This window comes from Pleurodeles waltl, chromosome 9, assembly GCF_031143425.1.
Source record: "Pleurodeles waltl isolate 20211129_DDA chromosome 9, aPleWal1.hap1.20221129, whole genome shotgun sequence".
NCBI classification, from domain to species: Eukaryota; Metazoa; Chordata; class Amphibia; order Caudata; family Salamandridae; genus Pleurodeles; species Pleurodeles waltl.
In genome coordinates this window covers 411,285,466-411,303,202 of record NC_090448.1, presented here as the reverse complement: position 1 = coordinate 411,303,202, position 17,737 = coordinate 411,285,466, and the positions used below count along the sequence as shown (strand labels likewise).

The 17,737-nt window shown below is 45.8% G+C and overlaps 1 long non-coding RNA gene across 1 annotated transcript in view; it reads right to left on the bottom strand.

The window, feature by feature from the left end:
- Window positions 1-17,505, bottom strand: part of LOC138258636 (uncharacterized) — a 51,124-nt gene extending 33,619 nt beyond the window's left edge. The window contains exons 1-2 of the long non-coding RNA XR_011198470.1: window positions 17,473-17,505; window positions 17,324-17,381 (exon numbers count right to left, since the gene is read on the bottom strand). This is a non-coding gene — a long non-coding RNA (uncharacterized lncRNA). The remainder of the gene's footprint in view (window positions 1-17,323; window positions 17,382-17,472) is intronic.
- Between the last annotated feature and the right edge of the window lie 232 nt (window positions 17,506-17,737).

Below are 17,737 nucleotides of genomic sequence, written 5' to 3'. Positions count from 1 at the left end.
ACAAGGCGGAATAAAGGTTTGGAGGTCGGTGGAAACATCTACTAAGCCTGTGAATGTTACTTCTCTACTGGTTGGTATATGAGATCTCTCAGGGAGTCAAATGAGAAATTAATAGAAGACTTTCCCAGGGACAAAAGGCAAGAATTTCAAGACTTAAATGAGCCCCTCTGGTATCAAACTCTGCTTTCTGCAGATCTGGTAATTTATGTATACATTCCATTCAATTTACCAAAACTGCATGGAAATTCTAAAAGTGACAAAACGTCCTTCATCAGGACTTCTGTGCTTTTGAATGGATGAGAGGATGCTTCTGTCTATATAAAAAACATCAACTACGACACGTTCCAGGAGGAGACAGTTCTACCCCAATACTTTGTGGAGCCAAATCTGGCCTGCAATGGACTCCCATAAGGTGTGCCTTGGCGCTATTAATGCTTACAGTAGTATTCAGTCCCAGATTTGCCTACCAGACACCGATAGCTGTTTGGTTACGAAAGGCCTGATGTGGGATTAGGCCCCGTCCATTCTTTACCATTTGTTGGCTTTATTGTCACTCTTTTTTTGCTTGCATCTTATTTGATGGCTTTCCTTATACTTCTTATGTTTGTCCCTCCCCTTGCACATAGTTGTTTTACAATCCTCTTGACCGATATGTTGACTTGTGTCTTTTTATTGCTCACTTCTAGGGAACTACTTTTTTTCTTTTTGTTTAAGGTTTTAATAAAAGTGCATGTTTTTTCCAGCCCTCTCTCACTTGTGGTTTTCTCTCACCCCCCAACCTACCACCCTCTTGTTCTGTGTTTGCTCTCTCTCTCTCTTGTGTCTGCTCGGTCTCACGCTTGTGTCCCGTAATCACCTTTGGTGTTGTGTCTCTCACTCCCATGTGTACTTCTCCTCCGGCCCTGTGTTGCTGCGCTCCCTCGTGTGATTCTACCCCTGCACCCTATTGCTCTCACCCTCCTGCCCACGATTCATTTATTTCCCAATCCCTCACCTGCTCCTCTATTGCCTCTACCTAAGCCCTTCATTTAAAAAAAGAAAAAATAGGACCAGGTTGAAATTGTTGTTGGCCCTCCACAAAAGCACTGTCTTCTACATACAATTTATTTTTTTGTATTGATCAATCTAAGTGGCGCCCACTATCTTATATCAGTCTATAAAAAAAACAAAACAAAATGTTTCAAACAGTGGTGTGTCATGCTTTTTTTTTATCCATACATAAACAGCAGCTGCAAAAAGCGTTGTTTGGTTCTGATGTTGTACAGAATCACCAAAAAGTATTAGCAAACCAGTAGGTCCCAAAGGCGAGACCTACTTATTTTGTTAATGCTTATTGTGCAATACCAATGATCAAAGATTTCTTGGAATGCATGAAATAGGTTTTCCTCCACTTATATGACTGTCTTACCAATGGAGATCAATAGTATTCTGGCAAAGCTTTGGCGTCCCCATTTTCAAACAACCCATAAAGATTGCATATCTTTTTCCTGTAAAATAAGTATCCCCAATACCTTCAGCTGGTTGGGGTAGCAAAATTCAAGCCTTGTATTCTTAAGAACTGTACAGTCTTCTTTTCTTCTCAAAGTAGTCTTGAATTTCCATGCTAACCAGATTATTACTTTCCAGCGTTTTTCAAGAACCCAACATCTTTTTGGGAAAGATAACTGCACATGCTGATTGTTAGAAGAGTGCACTGGTTTTATTTAAATAATACTGCGCAGACTAAGACATTAGAAGCACATTTTAAAATTATGGTGCCATTGTAAAGAGTATACCTACTCTAAACTACTGATTTCTAGATGGATATTTTAGTACATATTTTTGTGCAATCGAAAGCAATAAAAATGTTGCCTGGGTAAATAAGCACATTCCACAAATGGGAAAACTGGCACTGCAGCTTTATTAAGTAATGTCCTGAATGCTGATATTTCAAAGAAAAATCGTGATGGTCCATGTATACAATTTTTTCTGGGTTTGCATTCCTGGGCCAGCCACTTTGAGAACTGTATTTGGTTAGCTTATTTCTACTTGTAATTTAAAGTCAGGACCGGAGGCAAGGATTATGCATTTCTTTCTTCTTTTTAATTATGTAGCAATCACTTTCAAAGAACATATTTAATAAAAAATAAACACAAGCAGAACTACAACTCCCACTAACCAATAGGGTGTAAGTGTCCATAACAAAAGTCCTCAAATCACATCAAGATCCCATGCCCGTATATATCCATGAAGTCCCTTTCCTGTTCCTCTTTCTTCACTGTCATGTCAGTTAACTCACTCGCTTTTATTACCTTGCATCCTGTTTTTGTATTGCTGGATTATATTTTTTCTCTTATTGTTTACTGCAATTAGTGTTTGGTACGCTGCTTTCCCGAGCACTCATTCTTGGTGTGAATGCAGATCCTTTGTTGGAGTTGCTCATGCCGACAAAGGGCCTGTCAGGCATTTTGCAGAATGTCAGGGAAGCCCTGCGTGCTCCCTAGCACGCGTGTTCTGTGCTAGGGAGTTCCCTGGTGAGGGTTCCCTTTGTGGTCCCGAGGGCCTTCCTCCAACCCTTGCTGCATACCAGCCGTTTGAGCCTGACACCGATTCAAGCAGCTCCCAGCTTGCGATAGGCTACAGATGCCCCCTGGTGGCTGAATTGTGTATTGCAACTATTTTTTGTAGCACCAGTAATGGGGTTGCCCTTAATTACAAAAGAGTGAGTATATTTTGACCTACCTGGAAGGTGGTCAATTAGTGTGTGCTCTCAACATTACATGATGGAACCTTTTAGAGACTATAAATATACTAATTTCTATGTGGGGATAGAGGAATGGCCACCCCAGGGGTGCCGTTTACCTGCAGAGTTGGACAGAGTCCTCTCCCTGGCTAATTTTAAGGCATTGTCCCCTCTTCAGGATCAGGTCAACAAAATCACAGAGCAGAGTTTTTGGAGAACCCAGAGTAGCGGTGGCGGGACCTAGTGGACTCACATCCTCTATAAGCAAGAAGGCCCACAAGCATGGCTCAGGGCACCTGGAAGTCTTCAACAGAATTTGAAGAGTCTTCCATAAGAATGTGCGCACACTAATAAAACACACTCTACCGTGGGGATGAATTACGAGGGAAACTGGTAATTTCGTTGCCCCTAGTGATGAACCCGATCCTAGGTTCCCTGATAAAAGAGAGGGTGATACTGAGGATGACAACTCATCTGAGGATGAAACAGGTTGCAGCAGGTCTTTGGGACCCAGTTCTAATGCATTCGACTCACAGGTCAAGGACCCTGGCCAGCAGGACATGTTTGAGCCTGAGGGCATCTAACTTCTCGGCTCCTCAGAATGGTTCCCAGAACAGAAGGTGGCAGACTACATCACTAATAAAATTAGGCAACCCTTAGAGAAGGAAGTTAGGGCCCATCTATGGGCAAAGTGCCCCAGGCCCTCTTTCAGTGGGAAAGTGGCCCTGACTCCGGAGATTGACAGCAAGATGTGTACATTATTATGGAAGTACATGGAAGACCCCAAGAAGGGCATCGACTGATTATGGTGAGCTTGCCAAGATAAGCTTCTGGACGTGGTGGGCACTCTCATAAAGATCAAAGATTTGGTGGAGCAGGCTAAAACTTTGGGGTCGCCCATGCACATGGACATCATGGCTGGCTGGGCTTAAAAAGCCATGTGTCTTTTGGGGAACGCCAACTGTGCCTTGTCAGCTGAACGATACAGATAACTCCTGATAAAAATTGACCCCAAGCTCAGGGAACTGGCTACTTCAAAGACAGGTGCAATGGCGCAAGGGAATCTATTCGGAGGACTCTTCATCAAGAAACTAGAAAAATTTGTAGTGACTTCCTCCACTTTGGATAAGGTGCAATTGTCCATCAAGAAGGTCTTCAGAGGGAAGGTTTTTTCCGGGGCCGAACAAAGCAGGGGCCTCTCCCCTGGCCGTACCTGTCAGCAAGGCTCCTTTTGAGGGCACAATAAATGAAACAATGGATGACATGATAGGAGACAGATAGGGACCTTATTCCCTAATAGAGGCTCCGGCAGCAGAGCGAGTAGAGATGCAGCAAATGCCACAAGCGATTTCACAGGTCAAGACCATCCTTTCTTTCCTCAAAACCTAGGAGGGAGGCTCTGGTGGTTTGTACACAAATAACCTCAGATACATGGGTTCTGGAAACTGTAAAGGGTTTTCACATAGAATTCTTGGGCTCCCTTTTACAGGTAGTATTTCCAAGGGCCTTGATGTTCTCAGCTCAGGAGGTGAGGCTCATAAACAGCAATGGAAGGGTGCAATTTGCAGGTCAGTTATACACCTGAAAGGGTTTTTGAGCAGCATTTTCCGCATAGAGAAAAAGCACAAGAGTTCAACAAGTGGCTGGAGTACTGCCACTTAAAAATGGAGGGTATTCACCTCCTGAGGGATATACTGTGGACAGGGGGCTGGATGGTATGGTTAGACTTAAGGAATGCATATCTTACAGTCCCGATCTCCCTCCTCACAGGCGATTCCTTCAGTTCTCTTGGAAGGCCCAGGAGTACGAGTTCCAAGCCCTCCCTTTCGGGCACTTCTCAGCACCATGTTGTCTCACCAATCTTCTCCATCCAGTGGTAGAAACTCTGAGGACAGTCGGGGTGAGAATGATCTTCTATCTAGACGACATACTCTTGAGGGACCAATCCAGGTCACAACTAGTCTACAATTTGAACATGACTTTTGCGCTTGTCCAAGGCCTGGGGTTCATGATCAGCAACAAGAGAGCAGAATTGATTCCGACTCAAACAATGTCCTTTCTAGGGTTCATGAAAGATTTGAATCATCCTACCCTGAGTCTCCCAGAGATGAAGGTTTCCAAAATAAAGAAGGAGTTGAAGATTTTTAGGAGAGACAGGATTTCGTTGAGACAGCTAGCCAGGATAGTGGGGTTACTGTGTTCTTCAATCCAGGCTACCTTCCCAGGTCTACTGCGTTACAGAGGTCTGCAACGCTTCAAGGAGGCACACCTTTAGGAATGGGCTAATGTATTTGGAACTAGTTCCCCTCAACCACAAGGTGAAGATGGAGCTGCAGTGATGGATAGACCACATAGGAGTCTGGAACGGCTGGGTGGTTTTTGGATCCACCCCAGACCCAGTCACAGAGTCAGACACCAGCCTTTGGGGTTGAGGGGACCAGATGCCGCGACATCTCCATGGGGTGCAGATGGATGGAGGAGTAATTGGCGCTCCATATCAATTGCCTGGACCTCCTGGCAGAGTCCTTTACCATCAAGTCCTTGACCATGGACAAAGTCTCCTGCTGTATCCCCTTGAGGGTGGACAACATGTCGGCAGTTCAGTACATCAACTACATGGGGGTACGAGGTCAAAGACCTGCTCAGATTTGGTGAAGGATTTCTGGCACTATTGCCTACAACTACAGATCTCTGTCACAGTGGAATACCTGCCTGTTGTGCAGAACGAAGTAGCGGACTGGAACTCCAGGGATATCACAAACAACAGTGATTGGACTGCAAGATTTTCATAGTCCTCATTGACAGATGGGGACCTTGCCAAATAGATCTCATTACGTCCAGACTGAACTACCAATTACTCCATTATGTCAGTTGGAGACCAGATTCAGGGGCGTCTTCAGTGGGCTTTCCTGCTGGATTGCTCAACAAGGCAGATGTATGCCTTTCCCTCATTTCTGATGATTCCCAGAGTGGGAGCACAAGTAAGGAGTCAGAAAGCATAGTTGGTCTTGGTGACTCTGATCTGGAGATCGCAGGCATGATTTCTGACGCTGATGGAGGTAGCATGGGAGCTGCAAATAGAACTGCTGTTCAATGTTGCAGGATTACCTAGGGTGCCTGCATCCCCTGGTTCTGCAGGGTCATCTCAGACTCATGGCATGGAGGATTTTTGGCGATGTTGTCAAATAAACTAGCTGTCAGAAGACGCTGCAGGATTCATCCAGCAGGCTTGGGCCTCGGCAACCATTAAAAGATATAATTCAGCATAGAATTGGTGATGTTTAGAGAGACATGTGGATCCCATGATGGCAGAAGTTACAGATGTCTTGAATTTCTTGGCAGAGCTGGCTCATTTGGGTCTAGCTTACCGCACAGTGAACTCTTCTAGATCAGACATTTTGCGAGGTCATCCCCGTCTGAATGATGTACCAGTGGGAGAACAGCCCTGTATTTGCAAATTGAAGAAAGGGATCAGGTTAACAAAACCCTTGGAGCGTAGATATTCAGGATTATGGGATGTTAATATTGTACTATGTTTCCTTATGGTTTGGCAGGATAGTCAGTATCTCTCATTGAAGAAACTATTGGCCAAACTGGCAATGCTTTTGTGTCTGATTTCTTGTTAACCACTTCGCTGCCAGGCCTTTTCCCCCTCCTGTGCCAGGCCTTTTTTTGCCTATTTGGGGCAGTTCGCGCTTAGGCCCGCATAACTTTTTGTCCACATAAGCTAACCAAGCCAAATTTGCGTCCTTTTTTTCCAACATCCTAGGGATTCTGGAGGTACCCAGACTTTGTGGGTTCCCCTGAAAGAGGCCAAGAAATTGGCCAAAATACAGGGAAAATTTTGTTTTTTTCAAAAAAATTGGAAAAAGTGGCTGCAGAAGAAGGCTTGTGGTTTTTCCCCTGAAAATGGCATCAACAAAGGGTTTGCGGTGCTAAACTCAGCAGCTTCCCAGCTTTCAGGAACAGGCAGACTTGAATCCGAAAACCCAATTTTTCAACACAATTTTGGCATTTTACTGGGGCATACCCCATTTGTGCAATTTTTTGTGCTTTCAGCCTCCTTCCAGTCAGTGACAGGAATGGTCATGAAACCAATGCTGGATCCCAGAAACCTAAACATTTCTGAAAAGTAGACAAAATTCTGAATTCAGCAAGGGGTCATTTGTGTAGATCCTACAAGGGTTTCCTACAGAAAATAACAGCTGAAAAAGAAAAATATTGAAATTGAGGTGAAAAAAACATCAATTTTTCTCTACTTTTTACTCTGTAACTTTTCCCTGCAATGTCAGATTATCGAAAGCAATATACCGTTACGTCTGCTGGACTCCTCTGGTTGCGGGGATATATAGGGTTTGTAGGTTCATCAAGAACCCGAGGAACCCAGAGCCAATAAATGAGCTGCACCCTGCAGTGCGTTTTCATTCTATACCGGGTATACAGTAATTCATTTGCTGAAATATAAGGAGTAAAAAATAGCTATCAAGAAAACCTTTGCATTTCCAAAAAGGGCACAAGATAAGGTGTTGAGGAGCAGTGGTTATTTGCACATCTCTGAATTCCGGGGTGACCATAGTAGCACGTGAATTACATGGAATTTCTCAAATAGATGTCTTTTTTACACACACCCCTATATTTGGAAGGAATAAATGTAGAGAAAGACAAGGGGCAATAACACTTGTTTTGCTATTCTATGTTCCCCCAAGTCTCCCGATAAAAATGATACCTCACTTGTTTGGGTAGGCCTAGCGCCCGCGACAGGATATGCCCCAAAACACAACGTGGACACATCACAGAAAACAGAGCTGTTTTTAGCAAAGTGACTACCTGTAGATTTTGGCCTCTAGCTCAGCCGCCACCTAGGGAAACCTACCAAACCTGTGCATTTCTGAAAACTAGAGACCTAGGGGAATCCAAGGAGGGGTGACTTGTGTGGCTCGGACCAGGTTCTGTTACCCAGAATCCTTTGCAAACCTCAAAATTTGGCTAAAAAAACACATGTTCCTCACATTTCTGTGGCAGAAAGTTCTGGAATCTGAGAGGAGCGACAAATTTCCTTCCACCCAGCATTCCCCCACGTCTCCCGATAAAAATGATACCTCACTTGTGTGGGTAGGCCTAGCGCCCGCGACAGGATATGCCCCAAAACACAACCTGGACACATCACAGAAAACAGAGCTGTTTTTAGCAAAGTGACTACCTGTAGATTTTGGCCTGTAGCTCAGCCGCCACCTAGGGAAACCTACCAAACCTGTGCATTTCTGAAAACTAGAGACCTAGGGGAATCCAAGGAGGGGTGACTTGTGTGGCTCGGACCAGGTTCGGTTACCCAGAATCCTTTGCAAACCTCAAAATTTGGCTAAAAAAACACATGTTCCTCACATTTCTGTGGCAGAAAGTTCTAGAATCTGAGAGGAGCCACAAATTTCCTTCCACCTAGCGTTCCCCCACGTCTCCCGATAAAAATGATACCTCACTTGTGTGGGTAGGCCTAGCGCCCGCGACAGGATATGCCCCAAAACACAACGTGGACACATCACAGAAAACAGAGCTGTTTTTAGCAAAGTGACTACCTGTAGATTTTGGCCTCTAGCTCAGCCACCACCTAGGGAAACCTACCAAACCTGTGCATTTCTGAAAACTAGAGACCTAGGGGAATCCAAGGAGGGGTGACTTGCGGGGCTCGGACCAGGTTCTGTTACCCAGAATCCTTTGCAAACCTCAAAATTTGGCTAAAAATACACATGTTACTCACATTTCTGTGGCAGAAAGTTCTGGAATCTGAGAGGAGCCACAAATTTCCTTCTACCCAGCGTTCCCTTAAGTCTCCCGATAAAAATGATACATCACTTGTGTGGGTAGGACTAGCGCCCACGAAAGGAAAGGGCCCAAAACACAACGTGGACACATCACATTTTTTTATAAAAAGCAGTGCCTACCTGTGGATTTTGGCCTGTAGCTCAGCCGACACCTGAGGAAACCTAGCAAACCAGTGCATTTTTGAAAACTAGAAACCCAGGGGAATCCAAGATGGGGTGACTTGCGGGGCTCTGACCAGGTTATGTTACCCAGAATCCTTTGCAAACATCAAAATTTGGCCCAAAAAACACTTTTTCCTCTCATTTTGGTGACAGAAAGTTCTGGAATCTGAGAGGAGCCACAAATTTCCTTCCACCCAGCGTTCCCCTAAGTCTCTCGATAAAAATGGTACATCACTTCTGTGGGTAGGCCTAGCGCCCACAAAAGGAAATGGCCCAAAACACAACGTGGACACAACATATTTTTTCACAGAAAACAGAGGTGTTTTTTGCAAGGTGCCTACCTGTGGTGTTTGGCCTGTAGCTCAGCCGGCCCCGGGGGGGGGGGGGCAGAAATGCCCTAAAATAAATTTGCCCCCCCAACCCCCACCCTCCCCCGCCGGGAGCGACCCTTGCCTACGGGGTCGCTCCCCCTGCGTGACATTGGCACCAAAAAACAAATCCCCGGTGCCTAGTGGTTTCTGCCCCCTTGGGGGCAGGTTGACCTAAACTCAGCCAATCTGCCCCCAACGGGGGCAGAAATGGCCTAAATACAATTTGTCCCCCAGGGGAGCGACTTTTGCCTGATGGGTCGCTCCCCATCTCTAAAAAAAAAAAAACAACGAAAAAAAAGAAAAATTCCCCTGGCGCCTAGAGGTTTCTGCCCCCCCCCCCCCCGGGGGCAGATCGGCCTAATAATAGGCCGATCTGCCCCCCGGGGGGCAGAAATGGCCTAAAATAAATTTGCCCCCCCAACACCCCCCCCCCCCCGGGAGCGACCCTTGCCTACGGGGTCGCTCCCCCTGCGTGACATTGGCGCCAAAAAACAAATCCCCGGTGCCTAGTGGTTTCTGCCCCCTTGGGGGCAGATTGACCTAAAATTGGCCAATCTGCCCCCAGGGGGGCATAAATGGTCTAAATACAATTTGCCCCCCCAGGGGAGCGACCCTTGCCTGATGGGTCGCTCCCCATCTCTAAAAAAAGAAACAACAAAAAAAAAAACACAAAAAAAAAATTGCCCTGGCGCCTAGAGTGTTCTGCCCCCCCCCGGGGGGCAGTTCGGCCTAATAATAGGCCGATCTGTCCCCCGGGGGGGCAGAAATGGCCTAAAATAAATTTGCCCCCCCCGACCCCCACCCCCCCCCCCGGGAGCGACCCTTGCCTACGGGGTCGCTCCCCCTGCGTGACATTGGCGCCAAAAAACAAATCCCCGGTGCCTAGTGGTTTCTGCCCCCTTGGGGGCAGATTGACCTAAAATTGGCCAATCTGCCCCCAGGGGGGCAGAAATGGTCTAAATACAATTTGCCCCCCCAGGGGAGCGACCCTTGCCTGATGGGTCGCTCCCCATCTCTAAAAAAAAGAAAGAACAAAAAAAAAAAAACACAAAAAAAAAATTTGCCCTGGCGCCTAGAGGTTTCTTCCCCCCCTGGGGGCAGATCGGCCTAATAATAGGCCGATCTGCCCCCAGGGGGGGCAGAAATGGCCTAAAATAAATTGCCCTCCCCCCCAGGGAGCGACCCTTGCCTAAGGGGTCGCTCCCTTTGCGTGAAATTCACGCAAAGAAAAAACTCCCTGGTGTCTAGTGGTTTCTACCCCCCTTGGGGGCAGATTGGCCTCATCAAAATAGGTCAGTCTGCCCCCAAGGGAGGCAGAAATGGCCAAAATATAATTTTCCCCCAAGGGGAGCGACCCTTGCCTAAGGGGTCGCTCCCCACCAAAAAAAAAGAAAAAAAAAAAAAAAATGGTCCCTGGTGCCTAGAGGTTTCTGCCCCCCCTGGGGGCAGATCGGCCTAATAGTAGGCCGATCTGCCCCCAGGGGGGGCAGAAAAGGCCTTCCCAAAAATATGCCCCCCCTGGGAGCGACCCTTGCCCAAGGGGTCGCTCCCTTTTGTCAATAACAATAATAAAAATAAAAAAAAAACTGGTGTCTAGTGGTTTCTACCCCCCTTGGGGGCAGATTGGCCTCATCAAAATAGGCCAATCTGCCCCCAAGGGGGGCAGAAATGGCCAAAATATAATTTTCCCCCAAGGGGAGCGACCCTTGCCTAAGGGGTCGCTCCCCACCTCAATAAAAAAAAATGAAAAAAAAAAAAAAAATGGTCCCTGGTGCCTAGAGGTTTCTGCCCCCAGGGGGGGCAGAAAAGGCCTTTTCAAAAAAATGCCCCCCCTGGGAGCGACCCTTGCCCAAGGGGTCGCTCCCTTTGGTCAATTTCAATGAAAAAAAAAAAAATCCCTGGTGTCTAGTGGGGTTTCAAAAGCCGGATTGCAAGCAATCCGGCTTTTGAAACCCTCGGAGGGACTTCAAAGGGAAGGAAATACTTTTCCTTCCCTTTGAAGCCCCTCCGGGCCTCCCAAGTGATTGAAAAAGAAATGCTTTTGCGACTAGGGAGGCCCCTGTGACAAATCAGTGCGCGCTCGCGCGCTGACGTCACAGGGGGGGGGTGGGGGGGGGGTCGGGGGTGGAAGGGGAAGGGATTCCCCGGTCAGCCCTGACCTAGGGGGGTGGGGGGGCGGCCCTCGGGAGGAGCGCTAGCGCTTCTCCCGAGGGAAGCATTCAGGACGTAATGGTTACGTCCATGGCGCCACACGGGCGCTGCCATGGACGTAACCATTACGTCCGTGGCGGGGAAGGGGTTAAAGGGTCTCAGGCGTGATGACATTGGATGTCTCAGCTAGAGTCAGCACTTTGGAGTGAGTGAATTTTACTGTCTCTAGGAGAGCAGAGACATGTACCAGGCTGGTATCCTAGCCTGCTTTTAATGACACGTCCAAACTTGGTGTGGTCAGATGTATTAAAACATACGAGGAAGGGATGGTAGAGGTATGGCCGGCTGGGGAGTAAAAACTCATCATTACAATAAAGAAACCCTTCAGGGTGATATCCAACCTTCTATCGCCAGGTGCATAGGATGTATCATGATAGAGGCAGGTATAGATGCCCACAAGTTTGGCACCCATTCCACTAGGGGAACCATGGCATCTAAAGCCATTCAGGTAGGTGGCAGATTGTTGGGTATTATGAATGCCGCACATTGGTAATATGAGTCCACTTTTAAGAATTTCTATTTCAAACCAATTCCAGCTACAGCAGCTTTGATGGTGAGTAAGCTTTAAACATGCATAATCCTCACCTCTGGTCCTCACATAGAATGAAAAATGTCCTAGCTAATAGGAAGGAAAGTTTCAGTTCTGTTAAGGACAAGTAGGAGAGGATTATCTTTCTCAGAGATCTGCAGTTCACAGACCTTGTTCCCATCAGGAATTAATTTGTTAAACGGTAGGCATATCTTGGTACTATAATGCATGTCAGGGCTTATTGTCGTTTGTAATTTAAGTTGCTGGTATCATATCTTCACGCACCCAATCTAGTCACTCCGGTATATTCTGTTCCTCAGGGCATTATTATTTCACCAATTAAACAAAGTTGAAATCATCGAGAATATCTATTTCTCTGCATTACATGGGTGGGATCCCATCGCGAATCTAAGTAGCCTTAATATTATGCACACTGAGTCCTATTCGAGCCGTGTTTAAGCCTTGCCGCCATGATAAGGCACTTCCGGTAACTTACTAAAACAACAGTTGGAAGTTCACATGTGGTGAACGAAACGCGTTGGCTGTTTCCTTTCACAAAAGTGGATGACAATAAAGAATACACCGGAGTGACTTCATTGAACATGTGAAGTTATTTTGGGATTTATCTGTGCTCCTCCTGTAGGACTATATGAACTTGTGACCTCTCTGGGTTGCACCTTGGGAGCGGCAGATGCTTTGGGTGTTAGCACGGTATCACCAAATATTTTGGACAATGGTGAGGTATGTTTGGAGGTTTGGGCTCGCTGCTCCATCTGGATGGTTTAAGTTGTTGGTATGTTATATTTTGCTTACATTTGCTCTGTCTTTAATGATATTATGCAAATCATGTACCAATTCAGTAAGGAGTTTCTAGATGAAATCCAATAACATTACTGGTTTTTGTACCCTTGGTAATGATCAAAAGAATGTATAGAGAGAGTTCCAAAGGTTAATTCCCTCGTGTGAAGAAGAGGAACAGGAAGGACTTAATGGCTATACATGGACATGAGAACACAATGTGATTGGAGGACTGTTATTATGGACACTTTCGCCCCATTGGTTGATGGGAAGTGTAGTTCTGGTTGTGTGTATTTTTTTTATTACAGATGTTCTTTGAAAGTGACTGCTTTATAATTAAAGTTAAGAAAGAAATGCATAGTCCTCACCTCCGTGTCTTGACGCTGTATCCAATTGCAGCTCTCTGGAACTAATACCTTTCCAGCACTACCTCCCTCATTTTACTTCTTTTACTTTTTAGGGTCGAGCCTGCGTTGCATGCGCTTGCGCATGCGTATTGCAGCGAGATGCTTTAGGGTTTAGAAAAGGGCTCGGAGCCCTGTCGACGTCACATCAGTGTTTTTCATTGGTTCGTGGGCTTGCCTAATAAAATCTGCTTGCTTTCATTAGTCGAAGGCATGCATACGTCATGCCTTTTCCGGTGGCTAGCCCTCCTCAAGCGCATCGACCAAGTACAGAAAACATGCAAGGCTCGCTGTTTTCTGTCTGGCTCGAGGACTACTTTTTCTGTAATTTACTAGCGCGATTTCGCTTGGCAGAAATCGAGCGCCTTACATAGTTAATTGCACTTTTTCGGGTTACATACATAAATGCACTTTTGCCGATAGGTGAAAAGTCGGGTTAGGAGTTTACAACGCTATCAGCTCTAACATGAGCAAACGCGAGACCCGTTGCATTGCAAATGCTTGTTATTAGGGGGGGTAAACCCAGTGTTAAGCATTTCCTCTTTTGTGAAAGGTTAACCTAAACTGACTACCTTTTAAAATGAAAAAATCAAATGCACGATGGCAAATAAAAACTTCACATATATTGTCTAAGTTTGTGAATGGAAAAATACCAGTTTAAAAAAGACTTTATACTGAAAGTAATCCAGGAGATGATCGATGATATTCAAATGTATTTTCTTCAATCAAGAATCCCTCGATAGAGAAACCGTGTTACGGGTAGGTAACCTTCCCACTTTCAACCTATACTATGTTAAGGAGAGTAACATAATGGATAGCATACAACACTATACAGTTGATTGGTTTTTGGGACAAAAATAATATTTTTTAATCTGAAAGGCTGCAGACTCTTCACCATCCAAAACTTTTTGGAGAATCCAAGAAAGCAGCTGAATATCTGTGGCTGCAGAGGTTCTGACATTTGTCAAATACTGTTTTTTTTTCTCCAAATGGCTGGCCGTAGACGTATTATACCTCTTCTAGACCAGAAGAATCATTCCTTGTTGTGGGTGCTGTTATCAGTTCTCTTATTGATTATTGTAACGCCCTCTGGGCTACCCTTCCAGGAAGTAGAGTTCAGGAAATACAAGGTCCTAAATCAGAGACAGTCTGAAATCTGCACAGCTTTTTATTTCTGCTTTAGCTTTCTTTTCATGTGTCCTTAATTATTTTATGATGAGTCATTATTTGTACTTGGCCATTGAAGTGGGCTTTTGGGCATTATCCATCATGCAGTCTTCCATGTAGACTGTGTAGATGTGTTTGGTCAATTTATGAGTTGTGTGTAGCCCGATTAGATGGTGCTCCGAAAGAGTTGATTGGACCGTGCTATCTTCTGCCTAACCTAGTGCACGATTGCTTTGATAGTGGTGGGTTGCTTGAGGACGTTCTGTTGTTTGGTCTGCACGTGTATGATTAAATAACGAATCAGGCTAGAAAAGATCTTTATTAACCATTTCACACCCTGTTTCTTTAACTGATGTTTTTTCAAGACACTAACCTTCGGCATGACAGATACTTGTCTGTATAGAAACAAAGGTACCTGCCAGCTTTTGCCCTACAGTTTGCATACCTATCTGTAGCCAACTAGGTTCTGGCCTTTTCCAGTGACTTTATATATATGCAACCTCTTGAAGTCTCCTCTATGGCCCTCATTACAAGTTGGCCAGATTTTAACATTGAGATACCAGTTCCGGATTATATACCCACACCAAAATCCTGCAGTCACAATTGGTGTCCCTGGAATGGGAAATAATCAGCAAGACCCAAGAATACTGGGTCTTGTGTGCTGTTTTTTTCCCTGCAGACATTTTCCACCTGCTCAGAGCAATCATAAGATGTCCTCAAATGGGCTCATGTGTGGTAGGTCATGACAGAATTATGGCAGGCTTTGGGGAGCGTTACCTTGTTCCTCCGTGGTGCTAGAGGTTGGGCAGTGGAATGATTCTCACCTGAAACTTTCTGCGGGAGTGAGACAAGGTCATGACAAAAGATCTCAGCTTATCAATATCTGCCCGGACGGCCAAACAAGGTCAAAGCCAAACTCAACAGACCGGGAAGAGGTGAAGGGAAGAGAAAACAGCAGGCTTCTAGTCTGTCCTGGTTGAAGGGGATACTTCTCAGGGAAATTGTCTAACTGTCTCTCCCTAAGTACAGGGCAGATAATTGTATTAAATAAACAAACAACCTATTACATCCCTAGTCTCCTCTATGGGCCTGATTCTAATGTCCCGCCGCCCGCCAAGCTACTGCGGCTGAATGACCGCACCGCGGTCAAAAGACCGCGGCGGCCATTTAGACATTTCCTCTGGGCCGGCGGGCGCTCTCCAAAAGAGCGCCCGCCGGCCCAGAGGAAATGCTCCTGCAACGAGGACGCCGGCTCAGAATTGAGCCGGCGGAGTTGCAGGGGTGCGACGGGTGCAGTTTGCACCCGTCGCGTATTTCAGTGTCTGCTTAGCAGACACTGAAATACTTTGCGGGGCCCTCTTACGGGGGCCCCTGCCGTGCCCATGCCATTGGCATGGGCACGGCAGGGGCCCCCAGGGGCCCCGCGGCACCCCCTACCGCCATCCTGTTCCTGGCGGGCGAACCGCCAGGAACAGGATGGCGGTAGGGGGTGTCAGAATCCCCCATGGCGGCGCAGCAAGCTGCGCCGCCATGGGGGATTCAAAGGGCAGCGGTAAACCGGCGGGAGACCGCCGGTTTGCCTCTTCTGACCGCGGTCGAAGCGCCGCGGTCAGAATGCCCTGCGGGGCACCGCTGGCCTGTCGGCGGTGCTCCCGCCGACCCTGGCCCCGGCGGTCTTAGACCGCCGGGGTCAGAATGACCCCCTATGTGTCTTACTATATACTGTGAAGTACCTGTTATTTCCCCTCTCCTGTCTAAGGTAGTAGGTGATGTCTATAGTGATATCGTCATCTAAAATGGGGAAACACAACAGGAGATTAGCATTCTTATAATCAATAATAGTAATAGCTATTAAAGAGGACTTTTGTTTTTTGTATAGCCTTCCTTCATGATGTCTTTAGGGTGCCAGAATCTTATATGTACATATCAGCTTTGTCGAGGAGAGACAAAATGATTAAGAACCGACAACAGAAGCAAAAACAAACAAAAACCCACCATAACGTGTTCAGTTCAGGCTTTTTATCCCTAAACAGCACTACTTTAGTGTCTGAACGTCCCTTATCTTTCTGTGAAGCGGTGATCCAGTTTTACCACTAGATTAATTAATTCACTACAGGACTCAGATGGATCCACAATCTGGACTAGTAAATCCTTTAGCTCATCTCTCAAACCCCTATAAAATAATGGTCTCCTCTTGCTCTATGGTCAACCTGCCTCAGTGACCAACCGATTAAATATAGAAATATGAGTGATTAGGTCTTTACTGCTGTGTTTTAAGCTTAATAATTCGGCATCCACAGATTTCAAGAATGAGTGATGGTCTAACAACCTTTTCAATTCCTCTTTAAAAGCTGATGAGTTATATAACAGAGGGTCATTACATTCGGGTAGTGGAATGGACCAAACTGCTGTTGTACCTTCCCAAATTCGAGAATGTAAATGCTACCTTCGATTGTTCATTTGGAAGGCAGGTTGGCTTATACATGAAGTGTAATTGACAAGGATCGATGAAGGAAGCAGACTTTGTGATATCTCCAGTAAAGTGTTTTGTTGGAGCTAATGGTATCATGGAAGGTGTACTGAGATGTATGGCTGAGGTTCCTGTTCCTTGACCTGCTGTAGAGGAGGTCGGGTACGAACCACCCATAGTGCTCACTCCCTGTCTAGACCCCTGCCTTGGGGCTCCCGCAGTTCCAAGTCTCCGTAAGGTGTTCACAATCTGGGCCAATGTCTGTGTTTCTTTTTGTAAGTTCCGTATCATATGGGCTAAGTCTGCTAAGGTGATATCATGTGGCTGCATCTCGCTAAGGCAAAAACTCCATGTGGGCTTGCTCTCCTTTGCTAATTCTCACCTCAAGCTTTCTGCGGGAGCGAGACAAGGTCACAACTAAAGCTCCAACTTCCCAATATCAGTCCAGAAGGCCCAACAAGGTCAAAGCAAAACCTGACAGACGGGGAAGTGGGGAAGGGGAGCGAAAACAGCAGGCTTCTAGTCTGTCCTGGTTGAAGAGGATACTTCTTAGGGAAATTTGTCTAAGAGTCTCTTCCTAAGGACAAGACCAAATAATTGTATTAAATAAACATACAACCCATTAAGTCCCTAGTCTCCTCTATGTGTCTTACTGTATACTGTGAAGTACCTGTTATTTCCTCACTCCCATCTAAGATAGTAGGTGATGTTTATAGTGATATCGTCATCTACAATGAGGAAAAACAACAGGAGATTAGCATTCTTATAATCAATAACAGTAATAGCTAGTAAAGAGGACTTTGTTTTCTCATTGCCTACCTTCATGATGTCTTTAAGGTGCCAGAATGATATCTACATGTGGGCATTGTCGAGAAGAGAAAGACAAATTAGGAACCAATAACAGAAGCATAAAGTAAAAAATACCTGCAATAAATTGTATGCAGAGTATCATGCACAATGGGATAATTTGTAAAACAATGCTTCTCAAACGCTCCTCTGTATAAGTTTAAATAACAGCAGTCCTGCACGTTTAAAGAGCAGTTCCTGTAGAAAAACCAGGGCACACAAGATGCCAAAGTTCATG